Below are 18,393 nucleotides of genomic sequence, written 5' to 3'. Positions count from 1 at the left end.
CCCTGGAGCTGCACTACATGGCAGCCCTGGCCGACTCCCACATGACTGGGTTTCTGGGAGTCCAGACAAAAAGGCCAAGACAAAAGTAAAAACATCTGTAGGAAAATAAGAAAAACTCAGACACACACAGACATTTCTAGGGACAAATGGAAGAGAAATCAAACCTCTGAAACAGGTTCAAGCAGCGGTGACCGCAACCTGTCACGTGTACCAGCAACTGTGAGGGAGGTCATGGCTCATCAGGCCCAATGACCTCATCCCGAGCACCGCTTCACAAACCTGCTTGTGAAAGTAAGTTCCCCAAACATGTCGGGCACACAAGTGAAATTGTTTTTTCTTTTTGGAGGAAGTAGAAATAAGTCCAAAGTGACTGAACATAAATTCCAAAAAGCAACAACGAACCCTTCCATGGCAAGAGAGGAGGCCCCTCGTCCATCACGCCTCCCAAGTCCGAGAAATGAGCACAGGCCGCAAAGTGTCCCGGGGTCTGTTGTTGGAAGCAGTGCTGCAGGACCGGGAAGGCGGACACACTGAGGCTCCTTCTCCCTTGCGATTCTAGCCTTCTGTTTCTACTTTAGAATAATGGCGGTCCTCACTCCTGAAATTGGGTGCTGCTTCTGTGCTAGCCACAGAATAAAGTCCGAGCCAGCCTTTCATATGTTGATGGTTTCACCGGAGTAAGCCCTAAAGGGGAAGTTATACAGTGGGTAAGCCACGTCATTTACCCATTTACTGCCTTCCTATCACACGGTGTTATATCAGCGTCAGCCTCACAAAAGTACCAAACCTGCTTCTTACCCTCACTAATCAAATATTAAACAGTAACAACAATGCAATTTGTTAAAAATGCAGGTAGTTAAAAAAAACAATCTTATTGCGTGCTTGGAAGCACCATGAAGACATCTCCGAGGAATTAAGACCACACAAAGACTGTCATGGTATCATTCAGAACAAATCCAACTTCCGGTTTGCGTGAACATCCACTGCCCCCTGGTGGTCGCGTGAGGCCACTGAACAGTGTCCACAGCAGGAGCAATGCTCAGGCACCCTCTATGGGGTCCAACGGGCACTCGGCATGATCGATGGTGCTGATTTATGAAGCTGCTTTTTCCCTGCTCACATGGCAATTGCAATAACTTGCAGCAGTAAGCTTGTTTGACAAAGTGAAAATCTCAGAAACGTAACATTGCTTCTCTTAGACACGAACAATCTTCCCTGTTACTAAATCTTTTCATTGGGTCATCACAGATACATACACTTATCAACAAATACTTATTGATTGCCTCCTAAAGAGTGGAGGATTTTTCTGGACGTTGGAGATATCTATGGGACAAACAGATGTGATCCTGCTGTCTAATTTGTGTTCGCTATTTTGTGAGCACTGGGGCTACAGACTGGGTCCGGCAGAAGTAAGGCCTGCTTCAGTGTGGTTGGTAGGGCAATAATATGGGTGTAATAATTTATAGCTTTAGTTTGAACATTTCACCTAAAATGTCTTATGGTGTGATATTGTTATGTTCCAGAATTATATGCTTATGACTTTGTAATAAAAGATTTTGCAATTAAAAAGGGGTGTTATTTGTGCCAGACCCTGTGTATACTAATAATGATCCTAGCCGAAGTCTGCTGAGTGCAAAGAAGAGTTAGTTCCCGATTCATAGTGAACCCCCTCACAGATGTGGGAAAGAAGGCAAACAGGCGTGGTCTTACCACTATACTGCTCTGCCATTTCCAAAGCACAGCCTGTGTCGGGAGCGTGGGGCGGGCTCTGAAAGACCACGGAGCAAACCCTCCTGTTTGCAGTGGCAGCAGAATAAGGTTGTGATCAAGAGTTCCCGTGTCCAGGACCCACGTTCCAGCCGCACAGGCTGTGCTAGTCACCCCACCCGCCTGAATCTCCTGGGTTTGATGAAGATTATCGAGTTAATCTGCATTTGTAGTCAAATAAAAAGGATCAGGTAGTAAAGTGCCCAGTCAAGCGACTGGCGGGGGGACCTCCGGGAGGAAGGGGCAACAGAAAGTTGTTCCATAAACCGCTGCTTCTTGTACTTCTGCTTTTCATTTTGATCTAGAGGGGAAAATCTGATTTTCATACTCTTGCAGAACAAATAGAACGGTGACTTTCATGTCACATTGTACTTTTGTGATCTTTCGAAAGGTCTGGCACCTTCCCAAGGACCCCATTTTTCTCTCCCTTTGCACACTGGAGCGTGTTTAGATGTTAGGCCAGGTCAGCAGGGAAGGGCACGCAAGGGTGCCCGCTGCCCCGATACCAATGCTGTGCTTAAGGTCACTGACTCATAATCAGATTCAGTAACTATTTTTTTAAATCCATGCTTTAATAATATAATTATTACTATAACACTTATTACTTATTAATAAGCAATACTACTTATTACCACTATTTAGTAGTACCGCTAGTAGTAGTAATAGTAGTACTGTTATTATTTCTATTACTTGGAGCAGATCTGCTTAAAAAGGCTCTCAGGCAAAAAATGGTAGCCCCCAAATCCATAAGCTTGGTTCAAAGCATGCTATTGTATTTCCAGATCGATTTGGACACGGCCCCTGAGAAATTGATGGCATGTAGAGTCAGGACACAAACCCTAAGAAAAACCTGCCCGGTCACAATGAGTGACAGAGTCGGGGCCACCACAGGTGTGAGGCTAGCCTCAGACATGTTCCTGGCCTTTAAGTTGGAAGCTTTAAGTTGGGGCAGAGGGGCAACTGTTCACAGCGTGGAGTCAGAGCCGCAAGGGGCCAGAGGACCACCTATTCGGGATCACTCGTTCGAAGGCCGGGCAGATAACACGCATGAGTGCACTGGCTTGGTGGTGGGGACCCTGGCGCAGCTGGCAGCAACGAACGCCCTGTCTCAAGAGCACAGCCACAGCTGAGAACGGGCCGACGGTTTTTATGCAGGGATGCAAACCCCTCTTGCCAGATCTGCAGGTACTCCAAGAGAAGCCAGAACTCTAGAATGTACATATTCCTCAAATTTTCAAAACATTGAAGACCAAAGAAAGCAAGTGGAAGAGGCAGATTCAGCCTGCAGGCCTCCTGTGTAGCACTCTGCCCAAGCTGGGTGCCCACAGCTTAAAGAGAGGAGCCTGAGGGCTGGCATGCGGGCGGGATTCCGCAAAGGCTGCAAGGGTGGTCAGTAGTAAAGACAGCAGCAGAAAATAGCGTAATCTGCACTTCAAAATATCGGGGTGCTGGTGACTTATTTCTTGGTATCTTTTCTCTCATGCATCTTGCTACCTCTGGCATCTGGGGAAAGTCTCAACTACAATGAAACAAGCAGAGAACTTCTCATCTATAGACCCTATGGTTCTCCAGAAAGTAAGCAATAATTTGTTGGAGGGGGGGAGGCACGCAGCATGCTGGTATGGATAAGAAATGTGGCCCAGATGGATTGAAAGCACTCGGCTTGGAGAAAAGAAGTGTATATTTAAGCTAAATTATTGTGGGGGGATTTTTTTGCTGGGGTGTTTTTTGGGGTTTTTTTTTGCTTCTACAAGTAGTTTACACCTGGAAAGAATTATCCAGTTAATGTAATGAGATTTGGGGCCATAATCATCTTTAAATAGGAGAAAGGAATTATGGAGGAGCTAATTACCAATCTATAATTTCAACTGGGATTTAGGAAATTTACAGCCTCATTTTGAAATCTAGCTGGCCAGTGACTAGGAAAAATCACTATCACTACAGCTCCCCTGGGGTGATTAATCTCCCCCACTCTTAACTCCGAAATTGTTCAACTTCTTTTTTAAAAAAATAAAACAAATATCTAGCAATCTAACCCCTAGGACAAACAACAGAAAGCTCAAGGCCACATTGGAAGGATCCATGAAGGAGATGCCAATGGGCCTGTTACCCTTGACCTTGAATATTGGAATCTCTCTTCACTACTGTCAAGGGTCTGGTCCTGGGGCTGATGCTGAGCCTGTCATTGCTGGTAAAGAGACGTCGTGAAGGGGACAATTTGCCAAGAGAGAAGAGTGCGTAACTTACCCTCACATTTAAATGCATTACTTATGAATTCTTCATCATCTAAAATCCTGGGTCCTGGGTCTCTATGTCTAGTCCCTAGCTTTATTTGAGGGCAGCCATTTTTTTCAGAAGCTATGGACTGAATTGTGTTTTCCAAAAATTCTTATCTTGAAGCCCGAACCCCTAGTATGACATTGTGTTTGGAGATGGGGTTTTTAGAAATTAATGAAGGTCGAAGGAGGTCATAAGGGCAGGATACTAATCTAACATGGTTGGCAGCTTTCTGAGAATGCAATCTCTCAATCTCTCTCCCTCTGGCATGCTTCAAGAGAGAAAGCCATTGGAGGACACAGGGAGAAGGCGGCCAGCACCTTGATCTTGGACTTCCAGCCTCCAGAACCGTGAGGAATGTTTATGGTTTAAGCCACGTAATCTGTGGTGTTTCGTTATGGCAGCTGAGCTGACAAAGACATCCAGTCTCCATCTCAGACACCAGAATGATGCTTTCGCTATTCTTAGCACGTTCACTTTTATTTTATGTTCTGATACACACTGAGGAATAGTCTAACTCCCAGATGTGGCAACCCACACAGAGATAGCCAGTGACTTGTTCAAGCCATGGAGCAGGAGGGTAGGAGGGAGAGTGAGACGGGGGCCAGCTTCCCACCCAGCTCTTCTCCGCACAGGAAGCAGATGCCCCGTGTCGGAGGGATCAGCCTCCTGCAACGGGGAGCTCCTCTCTGCCATCAAAGGGGCTTCGGTGACACGGTGCTCGCTTCACACTGGTCACCTTTCACCTGCAGCATGTTCTAATTAGTACAAGAGGGAGGGGAAAAGAAATGACACTTTGAAGCTGGGGCAGAGGAAGGAGGAGTGAAAGAAGGATTAATTGCCTCCCAGCTGTCAGAACGGTAATTAAATTCAGGTTGTTGGCTCCAGCCTTGCTTTGGTTATGTGAAAGAAATCTCTAAATGCATCCACGTTTCCTTTGCCTTTTGCTTTCATGTGAAAGGCAGGGCAGCCTGAACAACACGCAGACAGAGAGAGTCATGTGCTTGGCCAGTCTCCAGCCCAAGCAGCCTCCTGGTCCTGAGCAGGGCCGGGGCTTGGGGAAGCCTTTCACTTCTCCTTATAAAACAAGATCACTCCGCTTGTGTGTGCAACCAGGACCTCCCTTGATGGGAACGGTACCTAAGCATTCTCAGGAAGTAATTCCAAAAGAAGACACTCACACATTCTTCACAGGTTCGAGAGTTTAAACCATTCCAGAGGGAAGTTGGGGTCTTTGACCATTAACGCCAATTGCAGGTCTGGAGTCCCTAGCTCCTGGGCTAGGAATCCTGGGCCCTAGAGAAGGTTCTGACACACAGTCTCTCTGACTTGAGCACAGTGGATTTTACCCGTGGACCTCAGGCCAGACCCCTAACCTATCCCCTCTGAGAGCAGGAGATTGGAATGGAGTGGTTCTCTTCCAGCACTAATAGCCCTTGATTCGATGACCTTCCGCTTTCCATGAAAATCTGCTCATGTCTAAATATCCCGGCTTCTTTCCTAATGGACCTGTGGCTATCGAGTGGACAGAACTTCCCCATGGCCTCCAGTTACCCAGGAAAAGGGATGTCAGTCTGTGCAGGTAGAAGGTATTATTAGCCACCCCCATGTTGTGGACTTGAATGATCCCGGGCTTTACTTGCACCTGTTCTCTCATGCCTGGGATTCATTTTGGTGAGAAAAGTACTAATTCCCTCAGGGTCCCACCTGAAGTATTAAAACCCTCAGGAGAGAGAATTCAAAGGTCATCTTTCCAGCATACGTATGACTGGTATGTCCTTCTGGGCGAAGACAGTGAGAAATACCGTGCAATGTCTTGACTTCTGGGGGTAGAGGCGCCACAAATAGGGGCAAGGGGACAAGACACAGGTGATGCAGGTACCATTTTGCCCAAGAACAATGCTGCCTAGCAAGCCTCATTAGCAAGATAGCATTTCATTTGTCGTCGGCAAGAGGAAGAGAATGCACACAGTGTCACTAGCAATCTAACCCCTAGGACAAACAGCAGAAAGCTCAACGCCACATTGGAAGGGTCCATGACCATGCTAGCCCAAGGTCACTAGCACAAGGTCATGGCCTTCTCATCAGAAGACGAACAGCAGTGACTTTTACACAGAACTCTGGCAAACATCTAAGAAGGTGAGGATGCAAACTACCTTCCCATGTGCTACTTCAATGGAAAGATACTGTTGAACATTTGGGTGATTAAATTAAAAAATTAGTAGTGATTTACAGAGAAGTGAATATGGGCCAGGCACACTGACGAGTGCTTTCTTTGCATTGTCTGTTTAATCCCTGTATCCACCCTGTGATGCAAATACTGCCCCTTCCTCCACCCCCGTGAGCATTTTTCAGGCTGAGGTGTGGAGATATTTAGTCACTTACCCAGGAAAGCACTTAGAATATTATGAACCCGGGATTCAGGCAAGCCTTTCTAATTTCAGAAACCGCATCCTTGACTAAGCAGGCAGTGAGTTCGCTGTCACTGGGCATGTCCCAGCAGAGGACGGAGGAACCAGGGTCCTGACCCGGAGTGTGAGGTTCTGGCCGAAGGCTGGAGCCGGGCAATGGAGACATCTGTGGCTTTTCTTACAGAAACTTTCCATGACACAGTCAGTGGCTCAAAAGTCAGCTGAACTTGAGTCCCAGGCATTTGATAACAGCTGCGCAGAGCAGCAGAGGGGAGTCAAGTTCTCCAACACAGGACTGTCTTCCTTCCTGTGAGAATTTCCCTTCTGTCTCCATTGTTGGAAATCACTCAGTTACCCCTTGATTTTTTCAGAACCTGCATTTGTTCCTCCTCAGTCCTATCACTCGTTGTCTAATCCACCACAGACTCTGGTGCTCAACACCCAGGCCCCCTCCTTAACCCAATTTCTTTTCCATGATTGACAACAAGACTGTGACTAATAGCGGCTCCCTGGCTCTGTTCAGTGGGCCCTGCATACCTGCTACAAGTTAATGGGAACAAAAACATAATTAATCCACCCAGGCACCTCCACTTCTGTGGAAAAGTCTATTGCTCATGTTGTTAGAAGCTGTAAGATTAACCTTTATGGGAGAGGAAGTTTGCCTTTGGATGCAATGATAACATCCATATCCCTCTGGCTTCTTGTGATCCGATTCTCATCAGTAGTCATTTATCCAGCCCCTACTGTGTGTGCAGGCCTGTGTGTGCAAACGCATAAACTTCATAAATTACAGAGAAGACTCATTTTTTCCCTCATGTGGATAGGAAATCAACTATTATCTGTAAGTGAATTTCATTCACCTAATTAAAATGTATCCCTTTGAATCCCCAAACTTAATAAAAAAGAAAGTAGTCTTTTTTTCCTACAAAGTTGCTACAATGAATTAAACGTCTCCGAATCTATGTGAACAGAGTACACACGTAACTAGATAAGCCCCTACTGGATAACTGAGCTGGTCGCAACAGTCACTACGCAACACCGTGACACAGAAGTCTCCCGGAGACCAATCGGGCTTTGTGTCTTCACGTTAAATGTCCCACAAAGTGCTATGCTTTTGGAAACTTTGAGCCTTATATATACTTAAAGTTTTCCACCACCCACCCACCTACCTACCCACACACCCACCTACCTACCCACACACACTTTCACCAACACACACACTAGCTGATCCGCCAAAGCCTCTGCAGCTGTTTGAGTCCCTGCCTTTGCCCCACCTTCTGAATTGTACTCCTTATCTGGCTATCTCCTAGTGCTCAGAAAAAGGCGTGGTAGTTTATCTGCATCTAGGGCTGCCTGCCATTCCTCCCATCCAGAGATAGATCTGTTTGAATGTGGTTCAGCCCTCTGATTTGCTTTGAACCGACAGAATTCCCCAGAACTGATGCTGTTCCAGGAAGCCAGCCTCCATACTGTAATGAAACTCAGCACAAAGAACTGGATGGTGAGAGGCCACGAGGGGAGAGGAGGCCCTGGAAGAGGGGGGGTCCTTGTGGACATGCGGCCACGTTCTAGATCCCCGGTGAATGCAGCCACCTGCGTGCCCTCAGCTCACGTGAAGCAGCTCCCCCCATCCTCCTCCCCAGCCGAGTGCAGCAAAGCTCAGGTGCATGAAAATTAACTGTTGTGGGTTGAAGCTGCTAAGTTTGGGGGAAGTAATAAACACTTTGAAGTCATATATAATGAAAATATAGAAGCTCTGAGAATGCAATTGGGTTGCCCTATAAATTAATCATATTTAGTAGTAGACTCTGATACTTATTTAGAATGGCCAGAAAACTAATTTTCGCATCTTCCTAATTTTGCCTATATTCTAGGAAGTTGGTGTTGCTGGATGAATGAGAAACTACTAGAAAGCGGAGAGAAGTCTGTTCTCAGAAGGTGTTTAAGGAAAAGAGGCAAAGGCAGGGCTAGACATGGTTTGAGGCCAGATGGGAAGGTGAGACTGGTTAAGGAAATCAAAGCCAATGAAAAGGGGTAGAAGGAAAGATCAGCAGGATGGCAAATAGCAAAGGACCTTAGGAGGATTTACAAGGTAGCTGAGAACTTTCTTTGTGTCTTTTCGAAACAATAGAATGTCAATTCTGAAAGTGAACTGAGTAATACAAGAATAGCTGTGACATCCTCAGCTGGGAGTAACTGAAGTTCGAATTGGAGGATTTTATAAATTCTGAAACAGCTAAGGTAAGTTGGTGAAAGTATAAAGTAATCGATATTCAGTTAATGTATCCAACCAGTATTTAGTGATTCCAGATGACAGAGCTATGTCAGTGGAAAATAGCCGATGCCCGTCTGTCTGCAGATCACATTCTGTGTGGGGGGAGCCACAATAAGCCTAACAGGCGAATTAAATCATAGATTAGATCAAAGTGATGAGAAAAACAACAGTGATGGGTCAGAAGCACTGAAAAGGAGAGAGTGCTTTAAATGGGGCGATCAAGGCAGACCCACTGGAAAGGGGCAGGGAACACAGATTTGCAGGGGTGGCCATGTGGAGGCTGGGGAGGAGAGTGCGGTGTGCCTGGCCAAGGATGCAACCCCTAGAGAGTCATGAATGAGGAGCCAGCCTGGGATGTGCGCGGAGCACACCGCCCAGTGAGGCAGGGTGAGAGGGTAGGAGTAGCGAGAAAGACCAGCATGGTGGTACCGGGCAGATCCTGCAGGCTCGGGGCCTCCTAAACGCTCGGCTTCTACTCGGAGGGAAGTAAGGAGCCTTTGGAGGGTTGTCCTGAAGAGCGTTGTGATGAGTTTTTAAAACACTGTTCCAGCTACTATGGTAAGAACCACCATGGAAGAACAAGGGCTGAAGTCATAAACTTACTGGAGAGGCTATTCACTGGATCAGCGGAGAATTAATAGTGACTCACACGCACACATGCGTGACGGGAGTTTTAAAAGACTTAACTTATTTTTAGAGAGTGGGGATAAAAAGACTTTTTTGAAAGAACTGGTCGTGGGATCATAAATACGACATCGACGTTTCTTTCGGCTGCCAGGCTCCAGGGCCTCGGGCCGGCGTCTTCCAGGTGAGATTCCAGGGGGCTCATGGCTCTGCTCACCCCACCATCCTGCCGTTCTGATGGTCCCTCCTGACGTGTCACTGCTGGAATGCAGCCGTTCTTTTTAAGAATTCAATGTTGATGTAGATGTGAATTACCCCTGGGGACCAGGCTCTGTAAATAATTGTCACTTAACTGAGAAAAAGAAGGGTTACTGGAGGTAAAAAGGGAGGATACTTGCTCTACTCACGTCCCAAGAGAAACACTTCCTGTGTGTGGAAGCTAAAGGAAACTGACGACAAAAGAGAAACAATGTCATGGATAACAGCGGCCTTGCCTTTGTTATGGGGGAGGCTTCCTTCCGCGCAACAGTGATGTGAGCGAGGGAGAAAAGTAGAACCTGTGAAAGGCAGAGCTCCCCCTTCCCAGGTGCTCCTTCCCTGTGGCTTCCAAGTCCGCATTAAATGTGCTCATAGTGAAGGATGTGTGTGCATGTGCATGTGTGTGCATGCATGTGTGTAAAGGGATTGTGGAGCATGTCAAAGAGGCTGACAGGAGCGAAAGCACAGTGAGGATGTGGGGAGGCACGTCCTACAGGTGGCTAAGCCAGCCTGAGAGATGAGGAAATGACTGGCCGGTTAAGAGACCTCTAGGCTGAGTCTGAAAGAACGAGCAGGCTCTGTCCACCTGAAGGAAGTGGGGCGGGAGGAGATAACGTTCCAGGCAAGGACAATACCGTAGGCAAAGGCCCCGAGTTGGAAGAGATGAGAGTTGGCTATTTCTAAGAAATCAAGGTCACTGTGCTGTGATGGGGAGCGGGTCTGGGGATGTGCAGGCAAACTCCTTCACGAGTCAAAGTTGAGCCCCAGGCGGCGGGAGCCCTTGAAAAGTTCTGCGTCGGGGACCAGCAGGACTAGACTTGTGTTTTGGACGACTGCTCTGTGTGCTCTGAGCGAAGAGCCCCCTGGTGATATTGCACAGGAGCCCAGGGGAGAGAGGACGGTGGCCCGGACGGCGGGAGGCAGGAAAAGATATTTAGAATTACTTGAGAGGGGAAACAAGTAGAATGTACTGATGACCGCAGTGGCCGGGAGGTGAGGCGAGAAGTAAAGGCGGCGGCCAAGTTTCTCTTCGTCGTCAATGCACACCCTCTATCAAACGTCACACAGTTCGTATTTCTAAAATAACATTTCAGATTTCGAAGATTGAGGAGCATCACGCAGAGAGCACAGCACAGCTCATCACGCAGGAGACTCTGGTTCTATTCTCAGTGCTGCCACTGGCCACGTGACCCTCCCCGTCGAAGGAGCCCTCATTCTACGCTGAGGCATGAAATTCACTGATCTTTGAAAAACAGGAGGCTTTGGCTCCAAGGTGGGCGCCAGGCGGGAGCTGCGGGCTGAGGGAAGCCTGACGTCCTGGCAGGGGCCGCATAACACTCTGATGCCATTTGGCAGCGGCAAAGCAGTTAATGAAAACTCCTCTTTCAAGATGTGACATGTTCTGCGTGAGCTGTCAGAAGGCAAGTTTACATAATGAAGACTGCTGGCGTGGACCAAAGCCATCTGGAATCGCCCAACTCCCCTTCGGGCAGCTCGTGACTGGGGAGTCCTTAAGAAGGAAGAGCAGAAGGATAATTTCTGGTTCTGTGAACAGTTAGCCAAAAGGATTAGCTCACGGCACTCAAAAGGCTGAGACTGGGGGTCAATTTGTCAATCAGGGGGTGCAGTGTTGCCCACTGTGCAGTTTTGGGGTAGAGGGCCACGGGAATGCGTTCCCGTGCTTCCAGCCACTGGCAGCCCCCTTTTCCGAGGTGTCCTCTGCTGCACTTGCTCCACAGTTTAGGGGGCGCAGATGCACAGTCGGCACTCCATTGCTCAAACCCAAATAGGCGGCTCTGGGGCGGGCACGTAAAACATGGAGAACCATCTTTCCTGGAAATGCTGGGGCCAAGGTGGCCTCCCCTCCAACACCCCGTCCACATGGTAGCTTTCCATCTGGAAATGCCGACTGTAGGAGCTGACGCTCACCTCTCTGATGCTCTGACAGCTGAAGTTCACAGCCTGGGGCATAGCTGAGACTCAAATCAGATGTCCTAACTGCCACTCTTGTGTTCTTCCCTCTGTGTGCTCCTTACTCTTTAAAACATGGAATGCCCTCTGCATCACATGAGTTGAGTACGTGAGGAGAGGGCTTATCTGACCATGGGACCAATTCAGAGTTCAAGGAGATGAGAGATGGGGTGGTTATTTCATTGTTTGAGCCCTGAAGCCAGTCCTGTCGTAGGACTTCTTAGTTTTAGGAGCCAATCGAGACCTTTGACTTTTCTAGACCCACATGAGTTACATTTTGGTTACTTGTAATACAAAGATTCCTAACTGATACACAGACTTTTCCTTCTCTGACTCCAAAGGCTTTTCCTGAACCCAGTCTGTGGTTCCACTAGCACATAACACTGACTTTTAAAGAAGGTGTCAAGGCCAACCTGTGCCCTTCTTCCCTCTGTTAGAAAGAAGGGCACACGGCCCAGTGGCCTGCATCCTGCCTTCTAGTTCTGTCTACATGTTTGTTCACCACCCAGTCTCCCTGGGCACAGGGGGGTTGGCCTCAGGGTCCCTGTAAGGAAGAGGCAGGCACTGCCCCGTGTCATACCTTCTCACGGGGCTGCTGAGAGTACGAAAGGACACAGTGCTTGGGAAACAATTATGACAGATATAAAGCCTCATAGAAGTATTGGATATGATAATTAGCTCAAAATACATGCTCTTATTTATATGCTTTATTTAGCATCATCCTGAGTTATGGAAAACACACCTGCCAATATAGAGTATAGGTGTAATTCGGTGCTGGGCTAGTCAAGTGGGTAAAGTTTAAAAAAGTCATTCAAGTCCACGGTAGTCGTTAGTGATTAATAATTGACAACTGGAATGCATACTGCCAACTTTACTGAAAAGTTCTGTTTCTATAGAACAAAGCACATCATGACACTTTGCAATTTTTCTTCATCTGCTAAAGCAGATTCCCTTGCCTCTAGAACCCAAATGAATGGACCATGATTTTATAGAGAAAAAAAGTACATAAACATGGCCCCAGAGTAAACTACAGTCTAAAATGCAAGTTTTGACAATTTTTAAATCAATGAAACTGACCACAGTGGCAGCTGAGAAGCACAGCTATTCGCCAGCATCCCTACCCCGGGCATTAATTCTGTGTGGTGACCGTGTCTCCCTGCACACGTCCCTCATCTCCAGTGCGAATAGATCTCCACGTAGGGAGTAACTATGAATTGAGGACTGGCAGCTCTAAACTCGGTCGTTATTTTAGGTCAGTTTCCTATTGCCTTCTGTCCTTCCCCCATGTTTTCTCTCAAAGGCTTCAGGGCATAAGTATCCCTACACCCTGTAAGCCAGCTTCCTTTCAGCAATGCTTTTTTTAAAAAAAATAGTTTTTAGCCCTGGCTGGCGTGGCTCAGTGGATTGAGTGCGGGCTGTGAACCAAAGGGTTGCCAGTTCGATTCCCAATCAGGGCACATGCCTGGGTTGCAGGCTAGATCCCCAGTAGGGGGCATGTGACAGGCGACCACATATTGATGTTTCTCTCCCTCTCTTTCTCCCTCCCTTCCCCTCTCTAAAAAATAAATAAAATCTTAAAAAAAATAGTTTTTAATCCTACTTTTAATCACTTATAATTGATTACTTTTATTAAAACAACATTTCTTAACTAGTATTTAGTTGGCTACACTTCTTGCAAGCAGGCATTTTGTCTAATGAACTATTACAGGGTAGGTGATGATATTTTCACAGTACACCACACAAGAGAGGAGGCAGATGACCCAACGTAAGGACCAGGTGCTGTGAGATGCCCTTGGCACTGGGGTTCTGTGAAGAAGAATCCATGGGGAAGTGACCCTTGGGCTGGAAAACAGGGCCAGCCATGCCTCAGGAGACAGCACGGGACTCCATGAGAGCGGCCCACACACCGTCTGATTTCCGCAAGGCCGTGGCTCTTGCCTCCCCTCCAGCTTCCCCTTGGACACACTACTTTTCACGTGGCAGGCTCCAGCCACTCTCTGTCCATCCCTCAAACATGCCAAGCAATTTCCTACTTTGTGGACTTTCCCCCCCACCTCTTCCCCAAGAATCCTTTTTGTAACTCTCTTTCTCAGCCTTCAGATCTCAACTTAAATGTGATAGAAGGTTAAATGGACCTCTTACAATAATACATCCTCTTCCATCGTTTTTAACTCGGGATCTCATTTCTTTCTTTTACAGCCGCTAAAATAATCTGTAATTATTTCTTTAAACGATGACTAGTTTATTATCTATCACTCCTCCTAGAACTAAGCTGTGAAGTTCAGTAGCCACTGGCCACATGTGGCCATTTCATTCAATTAAAATGACATAAAATTAAAAGGTCAGTCTCTTGGTCACGCTAGTCACGTGTCAACGCCCAGTGGCCACAGGGGCCGGTGGGCACCATCGGGCAGCACGCACACAGACATGCCTCCATCAGAGATGATGGCTGTCCGAGGTACAGGCCCCATTAGGGCCCGGCTCCACTGTCTGCCGTGCTCACTGTCGCCCTCCGGTGCTCACCTCAATGCCTGCAATGTGGTAGATGCTCAAGTATTGGCTGAATAAATATGTAAGTGAATGAATTAAAGAGATAATGAAAGGAGTACTGAATGACCACCAGTAAGGAAACTCTGGAGACTGAGAACTAGAATGGACAGCTGGAGTAGATCTGAAAAGGAGTCAAGCCCAGCCCTGAGGCGTGGCTTGCCCCGGAACACACCGCCTATGCCCTTGGTGCTGGTTGACTTACCCCCCCCCCTACATGCACTGGAATATAAGCTCTCTCCGGGTAAGGGCCTTTTCCTGTTCACTGCTGTGTTCTCAATACCCCAGACAGGGCCTGTGTGTGGGGAGAAAATCCAGACCGTCTGCGCCCGCTCCACAGACTTATCTTCACGTGCAGAAATGAAGCGACGATCTCATTTAGGGAAGGCTGCATCCATTCCCCGCACATCCCCACTTGTATCCCTGCCCTGCACGTTGCCTTCCCACTTTACTTGTCGAGTCTCTCTTAATCCGCAGGTCTCTTGCTGCTCTTGGTAGATTCTGACACACACCTAGGAGTACTGGCTGGGTCTCCTCCTCAACACTCACGGCCTTCCCCCCACACCTCAGGGTGACCTGCCTCTCCAGGCGGTAGCCAGTGCTCAGCATTTCTTCTTTCTACCCACATCAATATTGGGGTGTCTACTTTTAATTCTGACACATAACCCTCACCCCAAGATAAGCATCAAATGGAGGCAAATGGGTTAAAATATTCCTTATTCAAGGATTTCTTGGAGTTATCTTAATTCTGAATCTTACTCATCTCTTGGGGGTTCAGCCCGAACCTCTCCTCCTGCATGAAAACTTCTCTTATGTTCAGAATGAGACGTGAACATACTTCTGACTTTACACTAAGCACATATGGTCCTAGCCCGAAGGTGCCAAACCATAGCAGTCCACAGCCCCTCCACAGCCAAGTATTTCTTCATCCTCAGCCCTCATAGGAATCTAGCCACTCTTCTCCTATGACACATGTCGCTACCCGTCCTGTTTTGCAATGAATCTCTGCAAGATAGCGATTCATCTTTATGCACTTGCCTCCTTACCCAGAACGGGCATTCGATAAGTGATTTCCACAGCAACCAGACACAGTGTGCTCTTCTGGGCCCACGGCTTGGATTCCAAATCTTTACCTGTGTCAACCCTTTGCAAGACGTGGAGAAGAGAAAGAGCATTTCAGTCCCATGAATATACAATGATAGCAACAAATGAACTTGTTATAAAATACATAAGGACTTAATATAGTGTGATTTAAAAATTATTTAAAAACTCCAATCTAAATTTTCACTCGTATTGACACATAATTGCAAGGGCCACAGCTAAGGAGTGGGGAGAAGCCGTGTTCTAGCAGAGTGGCGCGATTTTCATTACTTGATTAGACAATGGGCTGGGGTGAGAATATTGCTAAGAATGTGATGAAGAGGGCCTTCAGGAAAGCAAGCACGACACTCGTGGAAATGAGCACAGCAAGGCAGATAAAAAAGCAGTCAAAATAGACAGATGCTTTTAAACTAAAGAAGATGCTTTTAAAACTAATTACTCCCTCCCCAAATCATGGCACAGGCCCTCTCCTGGCCCCCATGGTCCCTCCCAATGTCATGGCCACCTGCCCACTTCCAGCAATAGCACCTAAAATTCCGGCATACCTTTGAGTTATGACTTTTTATTTCTAAAGAGCCTCTCATAAATTGTAAAACCCTCTTAAAGCGTTAACATGCCAAGTGTCAGCCGTGAACATTTGAGCATGATGTAGTTACCAAAGAAGCTCTTCACTGAGAAACACAGAACTGTCTCTGTCACCTTCCAGGGTGACCATGGTGGCTTCTCTGAGTCTCAGTGTCCTTCCGTGCAAGCTGGGTGACAGGTGCGCATGTACGCACACACGGACTTGGTCACATGCATACACTTATTTTATGTAGGTACATGTACCATATATAATAAGTACTAGAAAAGGCTACAAAGTTCTGTTCCTTTTCGTAGACAATTGAAATGATTTGGCAACTCATAAGATCAACTGACTTATATTTTCTCTTTTATGTATGGAAAAACTGGGACCCAAAGCAGTGATATCATTTTTTAGAAAATGTTTATCTTTTCTTTTGGTGTTACTTTCCCTTGGGGAACGTATTACTTTTCCAATGATAGATTTTCAAGTTCAGGAGAAATCACACCTGCTCTCAACTCTAAGAGAGAACCTGTCATCCAAGAAGAGGAGCAGCATACGTAATATTTAACATCTGGAACATTAGAGATGCCAGTCACAGACAACCCAAATGAGAGAAGAAAATACTGAGTAGCAACTTCCCTGCCCAGAAGTAAGCAAACTATGCAGTTCTACCCACACTGGTGATACTGAGTTGGTTGGGAATAGTCACAAGAGGCAAGTCAAGCCAAAGAGTGGAGCCTTTGGGAGACTATGAGGAAAGAAATGTTCTCCCTCCCAAAAGTGATTAAGGCTCACCAACAGAATCTGAGAAGAGTGCCAATACAGAGGGAAGAAGAGGTGAAGAGATGGAGAAACACAGGTCCTTGTGACAGTGTTTGGATTCCTGATCCAGTTGTACCTGAAGCCAGCAAGAATCAAATCAATCTGGAACATTTTCAGCATGTGAACCCAAAACTCTCCACAAACTTTTTTTTTTTTTTTTTTTTAACTAAGACTATTTTGGCTTGGAATTCCATCACTTGCAACTAAATAAGATGGGATTAAAGACCAAGGTTACCAAGGAAAAGTAGCAGGACCAAAAAAGTCAATTCCAACAATGTCTCTCAACTTCAAATTTAAGTTTTCTCTCCATAACAGGGATGTTCTCATTTGGGAAGAAAAAGAGGTTTAGGTATCAGAATCACTTGGAGGAACTTTTCAGAAATGTACATTTACCTCCAATAGTCCCTTTCCCTCCCCCCTCCCCCAGCCCCCCGCCCCCTAAGAGAAACCAGACTAAGGAAGACTGGAGGTGGAAGGTGAGAAAGCGTGTGAGGATGAAAATGTAAGCAAATATTCTCCGAGAAGGCTCCCCGAGTAGCTGATCGACCCCTCGCTCTCTAGAACAACCCTGCACTCTCATGTTGCTTTGTTACGTTGAATGCCAAGGGCTCAATTATGATGTAGACGTGAGACTCATTTACAGCACTGCCTTACACTTTATGAATCAAATAACTGGTTTCTGAGCTACTAACAATGAACAATGCATGGAGAAAATTCTTTCCTAAAGGAAATGATTCACTTCTCTGGGTCCCTGGAACAAAATTAATTTTTAGAACTGCAGGAAGTAAGTGCATAACAATCATGCTTTTGAAGAAGGAAATTCACCATGACTACGGGGTGGGGGGGGAGGTTGTCAGAAATGACAATATCCTCAAAGAGGTAAAACAAATAACCACTGTGGAAAGCAGTGTGGAGTTAGCTCAAAAAAAAAATTAAAAATGAAACTGCCTATGACCCAGTGATTCTACTTCTGGGAACATATCTGAAGAAACCCCAAAATACATTCATTGCAGCATTAGCTACAATGGCCAAGACTGGGAAGCAGCCTAAGTGCCCCTCAGTAGCTGAATGTGGGTAAGTAGCTGTGGTACATTTACACAGTGGAATACTACTCAGCTGTAAAAAAGAAGGAAATCTTACCCTTTGCAACAGCATGGAAGGACCTGGAGAGCATTATGCTAAGTGAAATAAGCCAGCCAGAGACAAATACCATATGATTTCACTCATATGTGGAATCTAATGAATAAAATAAACTAACAAACAAAACAGAAGTAAACTCATAGATACAGAACATACCTGTCAGAGGTTGGGGGGGGGGCTTGTGGAGTTGGGTGAAAAAGGTGAAGGGGTTAAGGTAAAAAAACAACCTCTAAGACACACAACAGTATGGTGATTACCAAAGACAAAGGGGGTGCAGGGAGGCCAACTCTGAATGATGAGCAGTGCCTGCCAAGAACACCAAATTGAGAACTGTGAAGCCCCATCTGGATCCAACGGGAGAGGATATCATGTTCGATTATTGATGTCTGCCGTGGTCATGGGAAGAGTAAGTGGTAGGTAGCCTGTGTACAACTGAACTTACGCGCTCTGACCTAAACCGTCCACAGGTGACACAGAACTCTGTAATAAATAATTGCACTCACATTGGGCCATCATTTCAGAGCTAACAGCAACAAGTTGGCTTATTCTGAAAAGTAGCCCTTAAGTGTGGTCAGCAATGTCAGTCATCAGCTGCACCTCTGCTGACCTTTCTCTGCCACTGTTTCCTTCCATCT

This window comes from Desmodus rotundus, chromosome 6 (genome assembly GCF_022682495.2).
Source record: "Desmodus rotundus isolate HL8 chromosome 6, HLdesRot8A.1, whole genome shotgun sequence".
NCBI classification, from domain to species: domain Eukaryota; kingdom Metazoa; phylum Chordata; class Mammalia; order Chiroptera; family Phyllostomidae; genus Desmodus; species Desmodus rotundus.
Note: the sequence above shows the minus strand (reverse complement) of the source record.